The 22,688-nt window shown below is 47.3% G+C and overlaps 1 protein-coding gene across 5 annotated transcripts in view; it reads left to right on the top strand.

Annotated features, from left to right (window-relative positions):
- Window positions 1–22,688, top strand: part of BDP1 (BDP1 general transcription factor IIIB subunit) — a 2,223,165-nt gene that overhangs the window by 1,518,744 nt on the left and 681,733 nt on the right. The gene's annotated exons all lie outside the window — the stretch shown is intronic.

The following is a 22,688-nucleotide window of genomic DNA, read 5'->3' as shown; positions in this document are numbered from 1 at the left end:
GTTCTGCTTGGAACGGGAAAGATGCAGCCCTTTACGCCCGTGATCCCATAGGTCGAGGTTTTGGTTCTGGTGTAATCACTTAATCTGCGTTGATAACTTCTCGTAGAGTTTAAGGTCGCAATGTCCTGTGCCAACCGTAGTTCCAGAGCAGAGTGTTGGCGCTCAAGAAGTGTGCCAGGTGAACAGGTAGGCAGTTGGGGGGCCAAGTCACATCTCATCTCAGATGGTGACAAAACTGCTTATTCTGACGAGATGGGCCGGTTAAAAACTGCTTCCAGGTTTGCATAATCATCCTCAAACACTGAGGTGTCCTGTGGGGGGCTTGATGGGGTGCTGCTGTTTCCTCCGGGGGGATAGCAACATCTGCAATGTTTTAATTTGACATATTGTCCACAGTGACCCTGTCTTCGTTCCCGCTGTAGAGCTGTCAGCATCCTTCGGTGAGACTTTATATAATGCAGGAAGAAGGGGGGATTATGGGAGTGGAATTTTAGGTTTGGTCATCAGGGGAATCTCCGTAGCAGGATTTGCTGCATAGAAGTGTTTCCCTAGACCTTGCTCCCCTTCCTACTGTGCATACCCTTCCTGCTCAATTCCGTCCGAGCCCCACTCTAAACTCTGGTCATTTGCAGCATTTTTCCGAGGTTCAAGGGAGGGTCTAGCTGGCAGGGAGTCATGGTCCCCTACACCGGAAGCCATTTCCTCTCTCTTTTGATTGCCTTCTTGTGCATGGGCGGGGTAGAGCCATATTGAATGAGGATCAAAGTTCACAGTTGGTTGGGCGCAGGTTTGTGGTTATAACAGTTAACAGCGGATGGTATGTAGCTGTGGGGTAGCTGTGAGCCGCCGATTCCGACGTGCCGATAGGCGGAAGATGTTTAGAGCAACTCCGGTGGGCTATTCACTTAATAATATTGGCCATAGTGAACAAAGTCTCGGCTACGTCAGGAATCACACAGCGAGAAGGCTTACCTTCAGAACGAGCCTGTTGATGCCTGATGATGTCCTTACGTGCTCGTGCTCTGCTGTCCAGTCTGCACAGAGTGCTGAGACTGCTACACTCAGCTTCTCGCTCTGCCAGAGGATGCCGGGTTTGGTAGCTGCCACCTCCAATGCCACTATCCATTAAACAGGGGAAGCAGACTCTCTGGTACTGAGACTGCTACACTCAGCTTCTCACTCCCTATAATAAAGTTGAGATGTCATAACATGCGTCTGATTGTTTCAGACTCCTCTAGACATCGCTTCTAACTTAATAAAATATATCAGATCGATATATTTAGATGTTAGGAGACATATGCATAAGACCTCATTAAGTGGTTTCAAAAAGTTTGTACAATTTAGTATGATCTTATTATCTGCTTCTCAGTGCTCCTAACAGTAGAAGAGACTTTATTACATATACTGTTGGTTGAATTCGAATAGATAGGGGGATTAAATGCTTGTTGATTAACTTCCACAATATCTGTCTGTGTTTCCACCGAATGAGTGTCTTGGGAGAGTGGTTTCCCCTTATTTGAGTTGGTTTTCCTTTTAAGTGGGGCATTACTTAGATATGAGTTGAAGTGTGTTGATGATTGATCTTTTAGTTCCACAGCCGTCTGTTTCGTTCCCTCCTGTTCTTCTGCCATGTCCTTAGCATTTCTCTTAGTAATCAAGATGCAGTTTGTTTGAGTCTCTCTCTGAGTTAATAGTCATAATACAAGAACCCTCACCGCCCACCTCACTCACTGCATCTTCAGTGACGTGCAGATTCCGCAGGAACTTGCGTTAGTTTTGCATATTAGATCTCCCCTTCGGTTCTTAGATTTTTTTTATGGCCTTCCCATGTAGTCTTGGCAAGGGATCAGAGGTCGGGATTTTGTTACTCAGGGTGTCAATCAGCTCATTACAATTAGTTGTATTTATCTCCGAGTAAGCCTTCCTTGATCGGCTGGTTTTGGTATTTGTCTTTTGTTATTGCTATGATTCCTAAATTGGGACCATTATTGTATTTCCTCAGAAATGGATCAAGGGTTTCTAAAAAGAGTTTGATTTCACTTAAAGCCAGACTGTGTGATTTCAACTCCATCTTGATGTTGTCATATAAGGAAACAAACTAATTCAGCACCATATTCAGAGATTAAATGGGTGGCGCTGTTTTTTATTTTCCAGGTCTTTTAATGTGTGTTGAAGGGCCCGGAGGTGAGATTGAGCTCACAGGGGATAAAATTAATCTGCATCAGAACTAGAATGGTGTTATGTTAAAAAGCATGGGACATCATCCATAAGTAAAGAACTATCGTGCAAGGTTAACATTCTTATTTAATACATTGTTACATAAATGATCGTCATTCAACTGACCGATCCAAATAAAGAAGAGTAATATGTAAGGGTGTCTGGGTTAGAAATTGCTGGAGCCAGGAGCTAATTTTGACTCCTGTGGCAAGTGGTGCCATAAAAACCTAGCTATTAGATATTAACTGTCTATGCTTGGAAATGTATCTAAAAGGAGAATAAATCACATCTAAGGGACAGTTAGGGCCTATTGCAAAGTTTCAAATGGACAAAAAGTTAATTTACATCTGGCGCAAAGTTAGCTTTGCTGCGCACTATGTGGTAGCTCCTGGTTTTCCAGAGGTAGCTCCTGCCAAACTGCTTACGCCAGATACTGAGGATTTGCTTTTTACTCTGGGTCAACAAATCCCAATTTCCACCCCTTGGTGTGGAAGGTAGAGATTGACATGCAGGTGCCATGATTGTTGGCAGAGACTTGTATTAAACAAAAAGGGTTGGAGAAATACCTTCCTTACTGTAATACCAAGAGGGTTTTTCCTGCCTCAAGATAATATTCGAAGGAGTCTGTCAGGATAGTCCAAAGAAACAAGTTCACAGTGGTGTCAAAAATCCTATTTCGGGCCTTCACTCTAAAACGTGAACATGGTATCTTCTTTAGTCTCAAAGTTTCCAACTCGCAAAATAAAGTTCCAAAATGGTGTAACAAACTTCAAAAGGAAGGACAACCTTAGTCCCATGTTGCCGTGCCTTCCGAATGTCCAATGTGGATCTTTTCCCCTTTTAGTGTTCCAAAAATGTCCTTGATATTATCTGTACATATTATTAAGGAGGCAGCTTCCCTTCCCCTAGCTTCTTCCAAGTATATTTCACAGTCAACCTGGCTCTCGTTTCTCTCAGGCACTGTGGTTATGAATAGTATGTCGTGTACCACATTTCCCAGGGTAATGTCTTGTTTCTTCTTGCCTTCTCCTTGGGTTCACAGTCGAACTGCTACACTATCCTGCCAGGTACTGTGACTATGAGGATTGCTTTGGAGGCCTTGATTAGTTTTGTGGGTGCGGGTCTCTTGACTCGCTTTCGTGATTCTCCCTTCTCTTAGCCGTCCTGGTCTCTCCGACCTGGAGAACTTTCGAGTTGTTTGCATGTGCTTCGGGCCTTCATGGTTTCCCTTTGCTGCTTCCCGGGATTGCTCTGATCGGCTCTGACTCCCGGCCTCTATGCTGTGTGTCTCGACTTCTCAATGCACTCCAGGCTTCCCAGCTGGATGGGGGCTCAGGCTTCTGCTTCTTCCAGATGTTTGTCTGCAACAGAGCCCTATCGAGAATGCCTCTACAAGCGGGAAAGCGCCCTGTTCTGGGTACCGTCATCTCCACGTCCTCTTCCCTTTTTATAACATGAATGGTATTGGCCATTCTAAGGCATCTAGTCCGTGCACCTGGTTTCTACAAAACCTCCCACATGGATCCGTGCCTCTTTGTTGTCTCAGTAGTGAGGTCTTCACTCCTCACTACGTTGTTGTTGCTCTTCCTCGTCCCCGTATTTTAGTCATCCCTGTAATCCATGTTCTTCCTCATCTGTGTTTCTTGGGGAAGTGACATTGTCAATTCTTCAGCCATGAATGGAAGTTTATAGGGTTCTTCTGTTTTGTGCAGGATAACAGGGTAAGGGAGGCTGGGGTGTAAGGGAATTATACCATGATTCTCCAAAGGTGTCGTCCTGTAGGGGGTTTCCCTCCCCATGAGATCCACCCGCTACATACCACCCCCAGGGGGATTATCGGGTAGCATCCTCACCTACCTTGCCTCATGGAAAGGGGCCTCCCTCATGGAAGCAGTGACGACATCCTGGATTCATCAAAAATATCATTGATACACTTTCTCTATCTGGTGCTGCACTTTTGACTTTATCAGATCACGGAGATCAGTGCTGGTTCAAGCTGTAGGATAAAAGTCTGTTATCTTCGCATGGACTAGAGATTATTTTCATTTTTTAATAGAGCACACTCTAACCTGTGTGTTTAGAGTGCTAGTAATAGTGCTAAAAATAGTGGGTGTACCATTTGGGCTTGTGATCACGTTCGATGCTGGGTAGCTGTGGAGGTGTTATTCACGGTGTGATGAGACAATGAGGCAGAATTGTGTATAACTCTAGAGGTGGTATCAGTAGTTTATCAGTTACCAGATCTGGCTCTGCTGGAGCTAAAGTGGCTTCTGTAAGGGTGCAGAAGTAAGAGTCTGACACAATGGTGTCACAGTGATTGGCAAAGACTTTAATTTATTTCTGAATTTGTACAGTGCGGCTAGGACGTGAAGGTATCTTGGTGCTAGGAGCCCCAATTCCCCCCTCCCATTGCTCCCAGGGAGGAGACGGTCAGTTTAACAACGTGCAAAAAAGGTACTAGGCAATTAAATAGGAATGTTTTAAAAGCCTTTCTAAAGGCAAGGTGACCCGTAGTCGCCCGTAGCGAGCGAGGAAGCAAGTTCCACAACTGAAGGGCAGCCACTGAGAAGGCTCTCACCCCAACAGTGGCTCTGGAAAAACATGGGACCATCCGCAGTAGTGAATTAGCTGAGTGTGTTTCCTAGAGGGAGTATACTTAACACATTTCTCCCAAAGATTAAGCGCCCTTTCCCCATAGTACGCTCGCTGGACGGTACACAGGGATATAAAGTGGATTCTCGCATCCACGGGAAGTCACTGGAGGCTCTGGAAGACTGGAGATGCTTGAGAAAATCTGGAGTGACTGGTGGCCAAGCGTGCTGCAGAATTCTGCAATGCCTGCAGGCACTGAATCAGGAATTTAGATTGGGCAAACAGTGTTGAGTTGCAGTAGACTAGGGTCCCTGCGATGGTCGTTGAGGCCACAAAACTATGCAAATGTACTGGGATCCACTGACTAATTTTCCTAAACATCGTCATTTTAAGATGACCTGAACTGCACCAGACAGTGAGATGTGGCTATGTCGAGATTCAAGGACGTATCCTTAATCCCCACGTTTTTAACAATCGACACGGGGACCAGCAAATGGACGAGTAAGGAAGGCCAGTAGTCGGCAGTCCACATTTCCTGAGCCGCTGCCGACCGTCCAAGGACTAGGACCACGATCTTTCCAACAGTGAGGCTGTGCCAGTTGGAATTCATCCGACTGCCTATGTCATCTAGGCAGTTTCTCAATCTCAAAGCCAGGAGGACCTGCTCAGTCAATTCTCAGATGACTACACAAAGTCACCATGATCAACTTACTCACGGCTCAAAGGGATCAGCCCTGCAGTTGCCATGCAAAGGAGGTCAGTTAGTTCAACCAACGTTCAGTGCTTGAGTGGTAATTCTAGATTAGATGAGTCACTTAAGTTTTTTAATGCACTTGCAGTAGATGAGACAGTTAAAGTGTGATTACGTTCAATTGTGTTTAATTGGTGTTAGTTGGAGTTATGTTCTCCGTGTTTCCTTGGTGAAAAAAGATGCTGATAAAGTTATTCTTTCACTTTCCTCTCTGCGCGTTTTGGTTGTGGTACAGGGTAACGATGAAGCGAGGTTGGGCGGGTCTGGAGTGGTGTGTTGTATTGGGGAAACAGAACTTTTTCCCCCGGTCGTGGGATCGAAAATGTAATGATATTGTTATTGGCACCAACCCGACCTTAGCCGCTGTTGCTCCCCGCTGACCACGGCAGACCACTTCCCACTCGACTTTCCTCCAGCTTTTAATTATTCTCAGCTTTTCACAGTTCAGTATTATCAAGGGGGAGTAGAGGTGCTCCCCTTCCTCTGGCTTGCTTTGCTCTTCAAAGTTCCCATTTTATGAGTTCCCAGTCTTAGGGTGCAGGTATTTCTCTTGCCTTGGAGTGTTATACCTGGTTTACTCTCCTGCCAGGTACTGTGACTATGAAGATGACTTAACTTGATATTTGCAAAACGGTGTGGGTCCCAGACCCGTGCGATTCTCTCCCCTTGTTGCTGCAGTTCATTTTGGCTTCCCTCATACCTGAGTATTTTAGCTCTAGCGTCTGCCAGGTCCTTCTCTTAACCCTTCCAGCCACTCCGGTAGCTCTTATACCTTTAGGGTCTCTACTGTCTTGGCCCGGTCAGTCTCCCGGCTCTCTGCCCTCTGTTTCCGGGGCCTCTAGGCTTCTGTGTTCTCCCTGCGTGCTGCGGCGTCTCCATGGTACTTGCGGGTCCTTAAAAGGTGCACCTTCTTGAAACTACATGGTCCCCTGGCCTCGCTTACCTGGACCTTCACGGCACTGCTTCGCCAAATGGTTCTTCTGCGTCGGACCAGGTAAGAGCCTCTCTGCCTGCCCGGTAAGCTCTTCTGCAGCTGCTCTGGTTCTCTACTGAGTGCTCCCCACGCTCGCGGTTCTTCCAGGGGGAGCCTCTCTCCTCTTCCTTAGTTTCCACCATAGTTTTGACTGGATTTTGCCCAATCCACTCTAGGGAACAACTAGACTGTTCATTCCTGTTCTCACGAGTGCTCTCTGTGCTTCAGCATGGCTTCCTCATCCCAGTACTGATCTTTAGATCTTCCAATGAGTCAATTGTTCTCTTTCTCAGGTCAGTACTTAAAGGATTCGTCACACTTCAAAGACCTCATTAGCCACCCTAGCTGCAGGTTGTGTAAGAGGAGTGGGAGGGGTCAGTAGACAATCATCAGGAACCGACTTATCCTCATGTAATACATTGTAAAAATATTTCTTTACCATGGTAAGCCACAGAGAACCGATAAGTCCCAAGCCTCTTAACGCCTTCATCTGTGGAACTCTACAGCACGCTGCGCTCAGTAGCACTTTGAAGTGACTGGTATTGCATTAAGGAGTGCTCTTCCTCCAACAAGCTCCGCCGTAGGTAATGCACCCTTGCTTCCTTCAACTGCAGTCCTCTGCCGCACTCCACATCATTTTTATAAAATATTTTATTCGTTTCGAACAACAAAGAACCAGAAGTAAGCAAGAAAAGAGAAGGAAAATAGCACAAAGAATGGCCGTACAGTGGCATACCTCGCAGCATTTCATTAAGTCAGAAAATTACATAATTTCCCGTCCATGCCTCCCCTTTGAAGAATGTCCACTCTTGTAATTTTCCCATCAAGTGCGTGCTTCAGCGCATGCGGCTCAGTCCATTCCAGTCCACGTATACCACCGACGACCCACCCCCCCGCAATCAACCCCAGCCCAAGAACCTGCAACAAACAAACCATACCCCTTACATGCTTAGCCCAGATGTCCCTGCAACCACTCCCCTCCACCCTGATGCTGCTAACCTCCCACCCCAATCGCACCTCACAATCCAGTTCTGCCAGCACACCGCCCTACTGGCTGTCCTGGGGCGCATCCTCTGTGGGAGCAAACGTTGCCTGCATTAGGTTATTCCATGCAGCAACATCGTCGCTTACCTTCTGCCCTCTGTTCCGCATAGTGCCATATCACTGGATCTGCCTCACCCACAGCTGCATATCCCCCCCACTATGCCTCAATCCGCCAGCTGTCTTCCACACCATCGCTATCCTACGCTTCGCCAAAACACATATAAGGTCTTTCATCCTGGTAAGGTGTGAGCCTCCTCCTGCCTTATGCGGAAACATGCTGAGTAAGCATGCCTCGGGTGCCCAATCGTGTATGTCAATTCCCCCCGACAACACCTTGTCGGCAACCTTTTACCAGAAAGTCCTGATCACTGGGCATGACCAAAACATGTGCAACATAGCTGCCTGCGTACCTGGGGCATCTCTGTTCTGCTGCGCCCGGGGACCATGAGATCACCTGTGGAGTCAGATGTGCCCTATGTGTGACAATAAATTGCATAATTTTCAGACTAGCGTTTTTAGACACCATGCGTACATAGTCACCCTAGCCCACTCTTCCTCTGTGAATACTCGCCCCATCTCTTCTTCCCACGGGACCGTACCATAAGCTCTGATGTCATAAGCGTGTCTAGTAACATTTCGTAGAGCCTAGAGATCACATGACCTCCCTCCAACAAATCATAGGAAGAGTCCAGGAATGTGTCTCCTTCCATGCCCTGCCCAAATCCCAGCCACCGGGCTTCCACCATCTTGATCACCCTGTGATGTCAAAAACTGACCCCTAGGGAGGTTGTATCTTTTCTCCAGCTCTTGAAAGCTTGCCAAGATGCCTTCACTAAAAAGGTCCCCCAGGGTGATAATCCTGTTTGGCTCCCAATGTCTTCTGAAACGACCAACCTCACCACGGTCTCTCACCCCTATCGCTGTCAGCGGGTCTCGCCTACCCACCAATCTCCAAAATCTGTCCCAAACCCCCGCCCCAACCGCACAGACTTTCCCTTATAGCTAGTCCCCTTCACCCAAAGAATCTTTCAGGTAGTATGGCTTATCAGCATCCTGCAGTAACTCTGTATCTAGTGTGACTTTGCCAACTAAGTCATTATGAACTGCAGCTGCTCTGCAAGATAGAATTCAAAATGTGGCAGCTTAACTCTGCCATCCTTAAAGTCTTTGCATAATGTGCTCAGCGAAATCCTGTTCCTCTTCCCGCCCCAAATGAACCCTCTAATTACTGATTCGAGCCCGCGAACAGTTTACGGATTTTTTTGGGTACATTTACAAAGTGGTATTAAATCTGTGGAAGCACTATCATTTTCTGGAGCGGCACACTGCCAATTATGGACTGTGGAAGTTTGCGCCAGAACTCCATGGACCTCTCTATCCCCTTCCATGGCCGTAGTCTATTCATCTCGTGCTCCCTTCTGGGGTTTTGGTAAACATCCACCCCAAGGAACCGAAACGTGTCCTCCGCCTACTGCAGCTCCAGGTTCGGCAGTTAGTCCTGGCCAAGACCCACTAAACCGCCCAGAGGGAACTAGCGCAACTTGTCTCTACTCAGTTAGACCAGAGAGTTGTGCACACCCATCCAGGACCTCCAGCTTGTATGGCAGATTAACCAGTGGGTTCTGTACGCAGAGTAACATGTTGTCCGCGTACAGTGAGACCACATGCGTGATTCCTCTCCACCCCCCACCACTATGCTAGCATCTTTAAAGTATGCTCTAAGGAAGGCCGCAAGGGGTTCCAGAGCCAGAATGAAAAGCATGGCGAAAAGCAGACCCCCCTGTTTATTCCGTTGCCTAATTCCCACCTGTCCGAAATATGCTTCTCCGCCTTGACTCTATCCATTGGTTTCATGTAAATCAGTTTCACCGACCTCAAGAATCTGTCCCATCCCAAATTGTTGCAGGATGGCATGTAGCCAGTCCCACCGCACCGAGTCAAATGCTTTTATCGCATAGACCGAGGTCACTACATAATCCGCTCTGGCACCGCTAGTTTGGTCTATCACATGATGCAATCTATGTAAATTCCAGGACGTGTTCCTGCCCGGCACATATCCTGTTTGATCAGGGTGTATTAGAGAGATAATCACAGTGTGCAACCTATTTGCCAGAAGCATCTTGAGTATCTTCCAATCTTGATAAATCATTGAATGCAGTCTATAGGAGCTGCACTCCAGTGTGAACTTATTAAGTTTAAGTATTGTCACAATTCTCCAGCATGGGGTCATGCTCATGAATATTCCCCATCGTCAGCTTGGAAATCCTCGGTAAAAGAAAAAACTGTTTCACTTTCACTTTAAAACTGTATTTCTCCTCTAAACCAATCACTGTCCTCTTGGTCATACTGCCCCCATCCAATGACAGTCCTCTCCCTAAGCCCCGGATCCCTGGCAGCCATCTTCACATTTTTACAGCACGCTTCTGGTTTGGGAGTTCTTGCTCTCAGAGCCATTGATACGTTTTCTCGTGGAAAAGTTTGATTTTTGTTTCCACCAGAGCCTTGCTCTTACTCTATCCTCATCGGCTGGCAGTGGGGATCCGTTGTCGGTGAAGTTTTGCGCCCCTCAAGGGCAAAGATCTGTCAGAAGTGTTTCAAGGCGCGATGAGGCAAGGGAGGGGAACAAAGGGAGGATGGATAACGATCCTACTATGCCAGGTGTCATTCAGATCGCGCAAGTGCGTGGGAAGGGGGAAGGAACAGTGACAGTGCAGTACAATGGAATATATAATAACAATAAGTAAAGTAACAGCCATCATGTGGCAAGTGCAAGGTTAAGTGCAGACATCAGGTGTCAAGGGCTGTGGGGGGACTGTAGGGATACAGAAACAGTCCCCAAGTGCTGGGGTTCCAGGTGGGCAGTGCAGGTGTGAGACGCTGGCGGGAGGAGGAACCTGGTCCCAAGATCAGAGGGTGTCCAGATAGCCAGTGCAGTTCCGGTGACAGCTAGGAGGTCAGCAGAGGAGAGGAAGAGAAAAGGCAGAGGCAAAGAGAAAGATTTTGAGGTGCTTCCGGAACCGGAGATGGTTCTCCTCAAGTTTAAGGTAGACTGTTCCAGAGGGAGGCACCAGCCGAAGAAAGAGATCTACCACCAACTTGTTGCTTGGAGAAGCGACTGACCCTGAGGGAGTTGGAAGCTGATGAGCAAAGAGCTCGAGAAGGAAGATATTTAGGAAGAGAGAATTGAAGGTATTGAGGCCCCATGCCTCAGAAGGTCTTGTGGACGATGTAGAGGGTTTTTAACTTAATCCTCACAGCTGCTGGGAGCCAGTGCAGAGATTTCAGTCCTGGAGAGATGCGATCCCTGGTCTTGAGGCCAAGGACAAGACTTGCAGTCTTGTTCTCAATAAGTTGCAGAGGGCGAAGAGTAGAAGCAGGCAGATTTAGAAAGAGGCTGTTGCAATAATCCAGCCTAGATAGAACCAGCGCTCTGGAGACAGTGAGCATCTGGGGGAAAGAGATGAAAGGAAGAATACCTCTGAGGAGGCGCAGCTGGTAGTGTGACTTCTTACAGACGTCAGAGATGTGAGGAGAGAAGGGGAGTGTGGAGTCGAAGATGACCCTGATATTTTTAGCCTTGCATGTGGGAGCAGGAAGATGGCCAAGAGAGGCAGGCCAGAGAGCTACAGGAAAGGAGGGAGCGGGTGTGCCAATGAGGAGAATCTCAGACTTACTGGCGTTAAGGCAGAGGTCATTGGCGGCACACCACTCCTGGATAGCAGACAGTCAGAGATGAGGGAAGGAGAGGAGGCAGAGGGTAGCCTGAAAATGAGCTGGGTGTCATCCGCATAGCACTGAAAGTTGGGGCAGACAGCGGTGATGTGGTGGGCAAGGAATGCCAGGTATTGGTTGAACAGCCAGGGGCAGAGGTTAGACCCCTGGGGGATTCCACAGGTAGAGAAAAAGATAGCGTAGTGGAAGGACCCCAGTTGGACCTGGGAGGGTCGGTCAGAGAAGAAAGAAGTCGGCCACGCCAGAGCCTGACCAGTGATACCCAGGTTATCACGGAGACGGTTGAGCAGGATGGCATGGTTGACAGTGTCAAAGACAGAAGAGAGATCAAGCAGGATGAGGACGCAAGGGGTGTTAGTCAAGGTTGCAAAGCAGGTCTTCATGGATGTTCAGGAGAGCAGTTTCTGTGCTTCTGGCAGCTCTGAAGCCAGACTGATGGTCATGAAGACAACCAACAGATTCAGTTTGTAGATTAAGCTGGGAGATGGCCAGTTTCTCCAGGAGCTTGCCCCGGAAGGGAGTGATGGAGATTGGGCGATAGTTAGCTGGGCAGGAGGGGGACGGCAGAGGGTTTTTTAAGAAGAGGGTGCACAAGGGAGTGCTTTAGGGGTATGGGAAGACTCCAGTGGCGAAGGAGTGATTGCAGAAATCAGCCAGGGCAGGAGCCAGGGAGTCGATGTGGTCCTTGATAGTTTTGGAGGAACAGGGGTGAACCTGTTTGGATAAAACTTTCATAGATCAGACTTGATCTAGAAACCTTGTCTGCATAGAACAAAGGAAAGGCAGAGAAGGAGGGAGGAGGAGGTGGCTGCAGAAGGGCCAGAGGAAGAGCAGGGAGTAGGGGGAGCGAGGGGATAGGAAGAGAGAGAGGACAGGATATCCTGAGTTTGAGAGATGAAATTAGAAGCCAGTGCCGTGCAGAGGGCCTGGGAGGGGACAGGAGAGGTAGAGACTGTGGCAGGATTGGCCAGTTCCTTGCAGATTTTGAAGAGTTCAGCCGAGTTGTTAGATGCCGCAGAGACACAGACTTAGTGTCATGATGCATACCCCTGGGCATCCAGACCACGTCCATCAGCCCCGGGAGCAGGCATCATGTTGCCTTGAGAAAACCCAGCAACCCCTGCTAGGGGCTGTCTGTGTTCAGTCCTGGCGCCTATGGCGCCAGGCTCATATGGGACATCAGTCCTGGCGCCACAGGCGCCAGGCTCATAGGTGCACACTTACCTGATGCAGACCATGCTGCAAGAAGATCCAAGCCCATGTGAGGCCTGGAAGGGACTACTTTACCTTAGGGACTATTTTGTTACTCGGTGTGTGGTCGGGGAAGAATACCTACCTGGGACTACTTTGGAGGCTATTTAAACCACGCCCAAAGATCAGCACACGCTTTGCGTTATTCTGCATCCAGCAGCGTAACGTTCACCGTGCCAGCAGTAGCATCCAGCTTTCTGCCACGCCCGCCTCGAACCTGGAGCACCTAGAAAGAAGGAACGAAGCAAAGGTTAGAACAAGAGTATTACCTGATTTCTTATCTGATTCCGGATTCATCGCATCTTCAAACCAGAGGAAAGACTTTGTTTTAAACGCGTCGCATCGCCAGCAGCAGCGCCACGCCATACTCGCCATTCCACACAGCATCTCTTCGATCCGGCGCTGTCTCCACCTTTACATCACCTAATCCCGGCACTTAAGGGGGACAAGAAACAACAAGGTGAGCAGAGAGAACAGACAGACAATCTCTTTAGCCGCCATATGCTTACCTGATTTTACCGCCGGAGGTATAATTCATCAGCACGCCACATCTTATGCCACACCTGTAAAATAAGGAGAAAGCAGCAAGTTTAACCCTTGGCATTATTTATCGGACAGTGTTGGGTAACAGACTTTTACCGGAGCGCTTTCAGCTGCAAATCTTCTTATTGGGTCAAAGCTGCAAGATAAAAGAGGAATTGCACAGGAGTGAATTCCAGACATTTTGAACTCTTGCGAACTATATACTTACGGCTCTTCGCCAGGACCTTTTCGAGTCAGGATTCGTCTACAACTTTTCCAATATCTTCAGGCCAGTGAAGCAACTGGTCATCAACGCGCCCCTGCGTGCTTCGCAGGATGGAGGGCTCATCCTTCAAGAATATAAGGTGTGATTGCTGAGAGGGCGCTTCAGAGGTGATTAGTGGGGAGGACAGTGGGGGTGCTATCACTTGAATCACAAGTGCCTAAATCCATCTCTCCACTTGTAGGAGAATATTTCTACGGGTCAAGCAGACAAGATTAGGAGGACAGATCCAGTCAGTCATCGCTGCACTACGCATCACGCAGGTGGAGGCCGCAGCAGTCCAGGTCCGACCGACGCCCCTGTGGGAGCCAGGTGAGCTTAACACTTGGATGTGAGCTCTCTTCTTGGTTAGGGCAGAGAGCCGATATTGCCTTTGCAGTAGGTGGCAGGCCAGTTTGTCAGAGGATGTACATGAAGCACGCCATTTCCTCTCGACCACCCTGCACTTGCGTTTTAGGGTGACGGGGACTGAGTCATACCAGGAGTTGCACTTGGCTTTGGGCTTCAGGTGGATTCTCATTACAGGGGCAAGGATATCAAGAGTATCAGATATAGCAGAGTGGACCGTGGAGAGGGCTGTGTCAGGGTGAGAGTCAGCCAAAGGTGCAGGGGGGTGAGAAGGTGGCGTTGCAAGCCTCAGCTGACACACGCTTCATGGGTTGGATGACCGAGAAGGTGGGTGACAGTGATGGAAGTGGCTTGGCCTGAGGGGTAGGGAGGGCGAGGTGGGAGGAACTGAGAAAGTGATCACTCCAGGAGAGAGAAGTGGAGAGAGGGACAGAGAGGGGTAGGTCTGAGGAGATCAGAGCATCCAGAGTGTGCCCTGCAGAGCGAGTTGGGCCAGAGAGGAGAATAGTGAGTGAGAGAGAGTCGCAGAGGTCGCAAAAGAGTGGAGAGAGGACAGGAGGCATCAGCTGAATGTTGACATCTCCAAGAAGGAGGAGTTGAGTTGTTAAGGCCAGGAGTGAGGAGGAGAGGTCCGCCCACTCAGAGAGGAAGGAGGAAATCTGACCAGGTGGCCGATTGATAGTAGCCACAGTAAGGGAATGGCTAGGGGAGAGAGACCCCTCAGACGAGGCATTCAAAAGAGGAGTAGGCCTGTGTAGGAGTGACAGAGGCAGGAATCCACTCAGGGAAGATCAGGGCTACACCTCCACCAGAGCGGTTGGGCCTGGGCACGGAGAGGATCTTGTAGCAGTCAGGTAAGAGCGTGTCAAAGCTAGTGACAGAGCTGGCCATGAACCAAGCCTCGGTGAGACCCAGGACATGGAGGTCAAGTTCTTTCAGATGGCGGCAGATATTGGAGTAGTGTTTGACAGCAGAGTGGGAGTTTAAGTGGCAATATGGAAAAGGTTGCCATCCTTGAAGGACTTCCAGGGAGGGGTACAGATCAGAGGTTTGCCCTTCCGAGGTGTAGAAGGAACCCGAGAGGATGCAGAGAGAGAAGGAGAAGGCAAGATAGCCAAGGAGGAGGTAGAAGGGGGAGGTGAGGTAGTCACGGAAAGGGAAGAAGGGACAGCAGGAGAAGAAAGGAAGTTGATGAGGTGCAGGAAGCGTCTTTCAAAGAGGTAAAGGTTGGCCTGAGGGCCTTGGACGAAGACGGTCCTATTATAGTAAACATTAATGATGACCTTTGAGGAATGAAAGGAGGCCAGGAGGGCGTCCCAACGGGTGCCACCATTAATGGGAGAAGTGGAGAAAGGAGAGAGCACAGAGACCATATGAAGGGTCCATAGGTCTGGTGAAGGAACGACAGAGGATGTCGATGAGAGTTTTCTTGGAGGAGGCACTGGTGTCGGTGTCAGCGATAGGGAGGCATGGGTTGGAGACTTGGATGGCCTTTGTAAACTACTTCCTACCAGATTTAGTGAGGAGAGCAGGATAGTCAATAGAGAAGCAGTTAGAAAAGATAGGAGAGAGAGAGAGAGCACCATAGAGTATGTGGGAGAGGAGAGAGGTGGTGTCATGATGCCTGCCCCCGGAAGACCAGACCAGGCCCAGCAGCCCCGGAAGCAGGCATCATGCCACTTGGAGCATGCCCAAAAGCCCCAGTTAGGGGCTGTTTGGGTGCAGTCCTGGCGCCATGGGCGCCAGGCTCATTATTGATAACTTACCTGAAGCAGACCATGCTGCAAAAAGACTCAAGCCAAATGAGGCTTAGGAGGGACTATTTTACTGAAGGGACTTTTTTGTTACTTGGGTGGGGCTGTGGAAGAATACTTACCTGGATCTTCTTCCAAGGCTATTTAAAACACGCCCGAATAGCCACACGTGCTTCGCGTTATTCTGCTTGCTGCAGCGTAACGCTCACCGTGTTTTCAGCAGCTCCAGTCTTCAGCCACGCCCGCTTCAGTCCAGGGACTCCTGAAACAAGAAGAAAAGAAGGATAAAGGTTAGAACAGGAGTTTTAACTTTAATCCTTACCTGAATCCTGATCCATTTCATCACGGAACTGAAAGACAGAAGTCTTTGAAGCATCGCTTCGCATTCCTACGGTGCCGCTCTGAACTCACCTGCTTGGCGGTACTTCAGCATTCCATCTCGCTCTCTCCATCTCGCGGCCGCCCTCCGACACCTAAGGAGACAAAGACAGCAAGGTGAGCAAGGGGACTCCCTAAGGCTATGCAAGCTACCCCCAAGGACTTACCTGATTTACCACGGGAGGTACTCACCTCATCTCGGGTCGGCACAGTCAACTCTGCTTCATCGCCGTACCCCGGCCCCTAAGGGGAAAACCACAATAGACTTACCTGAATCTTACCAATTGCCATTTGGAAATCTTCGAGTGGATTAATCGGCAACCTGCAAGGAATCGGACAGAGTGAAGATCAGACATTTCAACTCTTATGAACAATTGGACTTTAGAGTCAATACTGGAACTCACCAATTCCTCTACGCCAGTGAAGTAACTGGTCATCAACGCGCCCCTGCGGTCGACGCAGGATGGAGAGCTCATCCTTCCAAACCATCAGGTGAGACTACGGAGGGGACATCAAGAGTGATCTGTGGGAAGACAACGGGAGTGGGGAAGGTGTGTTGACACTCAATTCCACGAGTGGTTAATTCCTCTTCTCCTTTGCAGAAGAATATTCTTGCGAGCCAGACAAACTAGGTTGAGCGGGCCAGTCCAGTCAGTCATCTCGGCGCTACACGTCACGCTGGTGGAAACAACAGCGGCCCAGTTCCGGTCGACGCCCCCGTGGGAACCAGGTGAGCGTAACAGGTGGAGACGCTAGAGAAGGTAGACTGGTCAGCGCGAGGCAAGCAATTTTAGCAATAAGACAAGACAAGACAATGACACTCGGGATTAAAGAGCTCATAAAAAGCACATTTTAGGACAGGAGAGAAGACACACCTAAGTTTGAGAATCCTGAATGGAGGGAAAAAAGGCCTAGTTTTCACAATGCAATTTTTTCATTTTATTTAAATACTGATACAGTGCATATTATAGCAACACTGGGAACACCAGAGTTATTAGAGTCTGAAGGGGGGTAGGTTGGGAAGCCTGTAGGACTATCCTGGAAGATATACTGGCAACTGCCATCCCTTGGGGACACCTGCAGACACAACAGGGGCTGCTACAGTGGACCAGTACATATAAAGGAAAATAATGCTAGTATGAATACATCTATGATAAATAAGAATCAAACAATGTCTCACTTTTTGCCAGCCACCCCTACAGGTTTTCGTAGACGAATAAATCGAGAAGTACGCATATGATTTATATAAGGGGTTGGGCTTTGACACCATTTCTGACATTCAGAATCATTTAATAGCTGGTACTCCGATAAGCGTACTACGGGAAGGAATGTGATGAATGAAGTCTGTTACGTATGTGCACTCATCCCGCATGCGTCAGGGGCCCATAAGGTTTTAGTTCCACATCCAGTCCCAATTACAGAGACACAATGGCTGGTACATCTTGCACTATGTAGGAAAAAGGACACGTTCCAGGCACACGGCGTGCAATTGAGGAACATTAATCTAGATCCAGCACTATGTTATGGCAGTTCAAAATACAGCAAGTGTTTACAAGCACCATATTTTCCTTGGGAGGTCACTCATATCAACAAAAAATGGCAGGGCACCACATTGACGTGCCCTGCAGATGGACTGTCGAAGTCGATACTTGTCAGGTATTCCTCTGAGCAGTGAGGAAGAGTCTTTTGAGATATAGTACGATCTCTTTTTTTTCTTTTCAGCTGTTGAAATCTTTCTTTACCCTTTGTGAGCCAGCAATTGCATTAATGCAATCGCATCCCTCCTGCACTGTTGTTCATTTTCACTACATACCAGCAGATCATCCACATACTGGATGATCGTGCAAGGCACCTGAATTTTTCAAAGTCGGCATGCAGCACTCTATTGAAAATTCTCTGACTTTCACAGTACCCTTGATGCAATCTTGTGTGCTCCAAGCACCGTTGACAATGTGTAAACGCAATGAGATACCATGAATCAGGGTGGAGTGGGATTGAGAAGAACACATTCTTCAGATCCACCGCTGTGAAGTACGTTTCTTTCTTGGGAATGCTGCATAGGATTGTCACCAGATTTGGAACTACCGGAAACTGCTTCTGCACCACGTCATTAAGAGGACTTAGATCCTGGATCATCCTCTAACTACCCTTCCTCCATGCTTCCCTTGACAACGGTTACTGCCGCACCCTCGGGAGTACTGATTCTGACTCCAACGTAATCTCTACTGGGGTCACATCTCTCACATCTCTCAGTAACCCAACATCATGTGGATTAACAGTCAATAATTGACTGGCACATCGCATGGCCTCCTCAAAAATAAAGACATGGTCACCACTGCCATTAGGGCGCACTGTACCTTCCTATCCCTGTACTTCACCTTGATATCACAGTGGATGCAGATTTCCAAATGATCTCCCCATTTTGCTCAATGTCCTCAAATAACTCCTCATCAGTCATTTCCTTCAATTGTACTGTTGGGTCTACACTTAGTACCGTGCACCACTCACACCCATCCTGATCTGTTCCGATTAGGACTTCTCTTTTCTCACACACTACTAGTCCTTGCAAATCTTATGACAATATTGTCCCCACCACCACCACCTCGGGTGGCACCATGGGTCAGAAAACAAAATCTGTGGGCACTGCTTTTGCTTGTACCTTGATGCCATAGACAAATATGTCTGGGACCACAGGAACTCCACGGACTACTGACTCCCTTGCCATTGCATTGATTATTACCATTGCTCGAGCTACACACATCCCTGGAGTGGAACACACTACCCCTTGATCTGTGAATGGTATAGTTGCATTTAGTTTACTGAGCAGGTCCCTACCCAACAAGTTAACAGGGGAACTCTCTAAATATAACAAGGGGGCTTGTACTACCTTCCCTCCCACTTTTATATCCAGCTCCTCACACTAGAAATAGCCCGAGAGAATCCCTGCGTGTCAAGAGTTTTACCTGATAATGGTAAGTTCCCCTCCATAATGCATGATTTAGTTGCACCTGAATCTACCATAAATATAAATTGCTTGTTTCTTATTTCCGCCTCCGCCAAGGGCTCCTCTTCAGTGTGTGCGGTTGTCAATAGGATTGGACACGCGAGTGCTCTCTGTGGGCTTTCCTTATCGGAATATGTATTTGTCCCAGGGAATGAAAAAAGGCAGCCCCCCGGAATTGTAACTCTTTGGAACGGGGCGCTGGTCCCCCCTGCCATCCTCTTAAACTGTGTTCCCTCACCCTGCTGCAGTCTTTGGCCACGTTGCCCTTTACCTGTCAGCCCCATAAGGGAACTGATTTTGACCCCCTCACCCAAATTGCAGTGTCCCATTCTTTGAGGCCCTTGGAATCCCTGCCCTGGAGGTCATGGCCCATTATTAAATCCCATCCCAGGCCTGTTCCTTCATTCCCTTGAGAAATGCCCCCATCTCCAGCAATACCAGCTCTGTGATGTTTCTAATCCTCCTCCCCGTGGCCCTATCCCCTCAAAGACTCCTGCTCGTCGAAACCCCCCTCTTTCCCCCTGGTTTTCCATCATACTGCTGCTGTGGGTTGAGGTATTGTCACCCCACCCCATTGTCCCTGTCGTTCTTCGGCCCATAGTGCTGCAATTGTGGCATTCACAATCTGTTGAGGATCTCCTGTCCTTTCCCCCGGAGCCGGTGTTGTCCCCGGTGCTTGGACGACAATCTTTAGTTTCTTTTCTACTAGTTTTGCCTTGTCCGTTTGCCACTTCTGGGTGGTCTCCATGTCCCGCTCCTTGATTCTCTTACAATGGTGGACTTTTATGCTTTGTATCTCTACCCACCCTTTGACTTCAACTCCCACAATGTTATCTAGTGCGTTCTGGACCTCTTCCGGTAATCCCCTCTTTACGATAAAGTAGAAAAATGGTACTGAAGGGCCCCATTGCCCTCCTGTCTCAACTCTCCACATTTCCTGTTACTTTCGGATAAACCTAACTGGGTCCTTACCATCACTCATTGCACACTGCATTAAAGAATCTAAGTCGGGGGTATCTGTGTACATCTTTCGTAGGGCATCACATACCCTTGCCCTTACTTCATTAAAAGACCGGTCTATGTTGTTGAAGCCAATTTTGCAAGCAGCAACATTGTATAGTGAGCGCTGGAACCAACATAGTTTGAAATATGTGTGATAAAAGACACAAGTAAAGTTGAACTACTGATGAGGGATTGAACTTTGAAACCAAGATACACGATACCTTTGACAAAGTGGTCCGGCACCACGTGTGTGTGCTCAATTGAAGGTCTCTTAAAGGTATCCAGCTGAAAAGTGAGAGTTGTAGAGAATTGTGAATTGACGTGGTCCTGCAACGGGTCAGGCTAAATCGCGTGCACATTCGAAAGTCTTCGATGTTGATACATTAAAGAAAGTTTGTGGGAAAGTAGATAAAATTGGTCTGAGCCCAGCTGAGCGGGATCAATTAGAAGCTTTGTCTTAAAGTGGGTCTGAGCCCAGCGGAGAGGGACCCGGGATGAACAGAAAATCAGCAGAGAATTTGTGCATGTGAAATCCTAAGAAGAAAGGAACTTTGATGTTTGTTGTGTTGCATCAGGCCCTCTGAAAAAGAGACTTTAAATGGCAAAGAGACTTTGGCACAGAAGGCCATGATGTTGAATTTTTGAAGTGCACCCTCGTGCTAGAGAAGCCAGAGACTGTGCTAAGCGCGAGTGTCCCGCCTTGTCCTGTGCTTAAAACGTGGAGAAGCGAAGTCAACGGCTTGACTATCCTGACACATAATTTCTTGAACACTTTTCTTTTACATAACATCGTTTCCCACTCTATTTGTATTTAGAGGTAAGGATTGGCAATAGGTTTATTAGTATAGGCCCATTGTATTTGGACAAGACACCACTAGGACTGAGTTATTAATTGATGGTCGTAGCTTGCTCCCAGCTTTAGATTTATGGTTAGATGGGCGTTTTTCAAACCCAGTTGAAGGTCAATAAACACCCTTGAACTGTGATCACTTGTGTCTGTCTTACTGTTTGATACCATGCCTTACTTACAGGAGTTACAAGTAAGTAACTCGTTCCTTACCTTTCTTCTGTTTTCTCCTCCAGCTCAAACCTCATGTTTACTTTTGATCCTGCTCTATCTTTCTCACAACACATTTCCACTACTGTTCGTATCTGTCGCGATCATCTCTACAACTTGCGTCGTATATGCCCTTACCTCTTTTCACCATGCCAAACTCCTTATCTCTACCTCTGTTTACTCTCTACTCGATTACTGTTCCGTCCTTCTAGTGGGTCTTCCCTCTTCAGATCTCACTCCACTCAATTTGGAGTTTAATTCCTCTGTTTGGGTTCTCTTCTCTCTAACCCCGAAATTAGTTTAAACTTTCTGCTTTGATTCAAGATTGTATTGTTTTATATCAAAAGCGCAATGCTTTAATTTGTACAGGATACAATGACTATTGAAGTTGGCATTGTTCTTTGTCCTACTACAGGACCACCTCATATTTAGTTAGCTGCCTGAGAACCTTCATTGGTCGAAAAACGTGTTGGCTGATCCTTTCATTGATTATTAGTTTCTACCAAATAAAGGCTTGTGAAACAATCAGAAATTGGATGGGTCATTAGTCTTGGAAATTTCAATTCAGATTGGTCCAGTACATGGGAACTGCGAGCAGAGGTTGATAAACTAAACAATTTTCGCTATACAAATGACAATTAACTTACTTCCATCCAGCTTTAACATGTTCTTACAGAGGCATGCTGTATATTTTGGTTCCATGTAATAATGTCGCCACAAAAATCTCGCGATGCAAAAATATCGCCGAAAAATGGCAGTTTTTTGTGGCGACATTATTGCATGGAACATGCGGGGGACACCCCCGCAACCCTCAAACTTTTTTTTTTAATTAATTTTAATTTTTTTACATTTTTTTTTTGCCCCTGTCCCCATATATATGGTCACCCAAATAATATCGCCACGACATTTTACCAGCTATGATATTTACGGTGGGCAGTCATAATTTCGAAAAAAAATGTCGACAGACAAAAATGTCACCAAAAAAATGTCGGAAAAAAAAATGTCGACTTTCGTTTTTTTTAATTATATATTTATTTTAGGGGTTTGGGAGTTAAAAAAAAGGGAAAAATTAAAAAAAAATTAAAAAAGGGGGGTTGAGGGGGGAACCCCCCATTTCGAAAAAAAAATGCATTGAAAAAAAAGTCAACATTTTTTTTTCGACATTTTTTTTTCGATATTTTGACTTTCGACATTTTTGTTGTCGAAATTATCACTGTAAACCATTATTTACAGCGACCATATATATGGGGATATTATTACCTGATACCTATATTTTAGACACAGCCTACAGGAATCTGTCCTTAAAGTGGCATAAATTGGGCACAGCTAGCATTAAGTTTAATTAAATCAACATACTAGCATGTATTGGACACAGCCAGCAAAAAAAGAAATGGCACGCTGTACTGTTGTTTTTGTGTTTTGAGGTCTATGGAGTTTATTTGTTCTCTTACAGAAACAAATGTGAATTGTACTGCTTTTATTTTTAACCCAATGTTTTTTAGATGTGGACTGTAAATTCACCATTCCAACAAATCAAATAAAATACATTTGTACTGGGAACCTCCTCTGCCAACCCCCTCCACCCACCTCCAGTCTGTCTAATTGGGGAAAACCTGCTGTGCATGCTCCTAAACTCCTACAAATTCCTGGAAAGGATGTATGTTACTCCACTAGAAAAAAACAAATCCCCTTACCCCCCAGAATTTTAGTGTCTCCTATGCCCCTGTTTGCTCATATAATGTGAAAAATGATGATATTTTGGACTGAGCAAGGATATATG

Source organism: Ambystoma mexicanum, chromosome 6p (assembly GCF_040938575.1).
Source record: "Ambystoma mexicanum isolate Mex_15411 chromosome 6p, UKY_AmexF1_1, whole genome shotgun sequence".
Lineage (NCBI taxonomy): Eukaryota > Metazoa > Chordata > Amphibia > Caudata > Ambystomatidae > Ambystoma > Ambystoma mexicanum.
The sequence above is the reverse complement of the archived record's forward strand: the minus strand, read 5'-3'. Positions and strand labels throughout refer to the sequence as shown.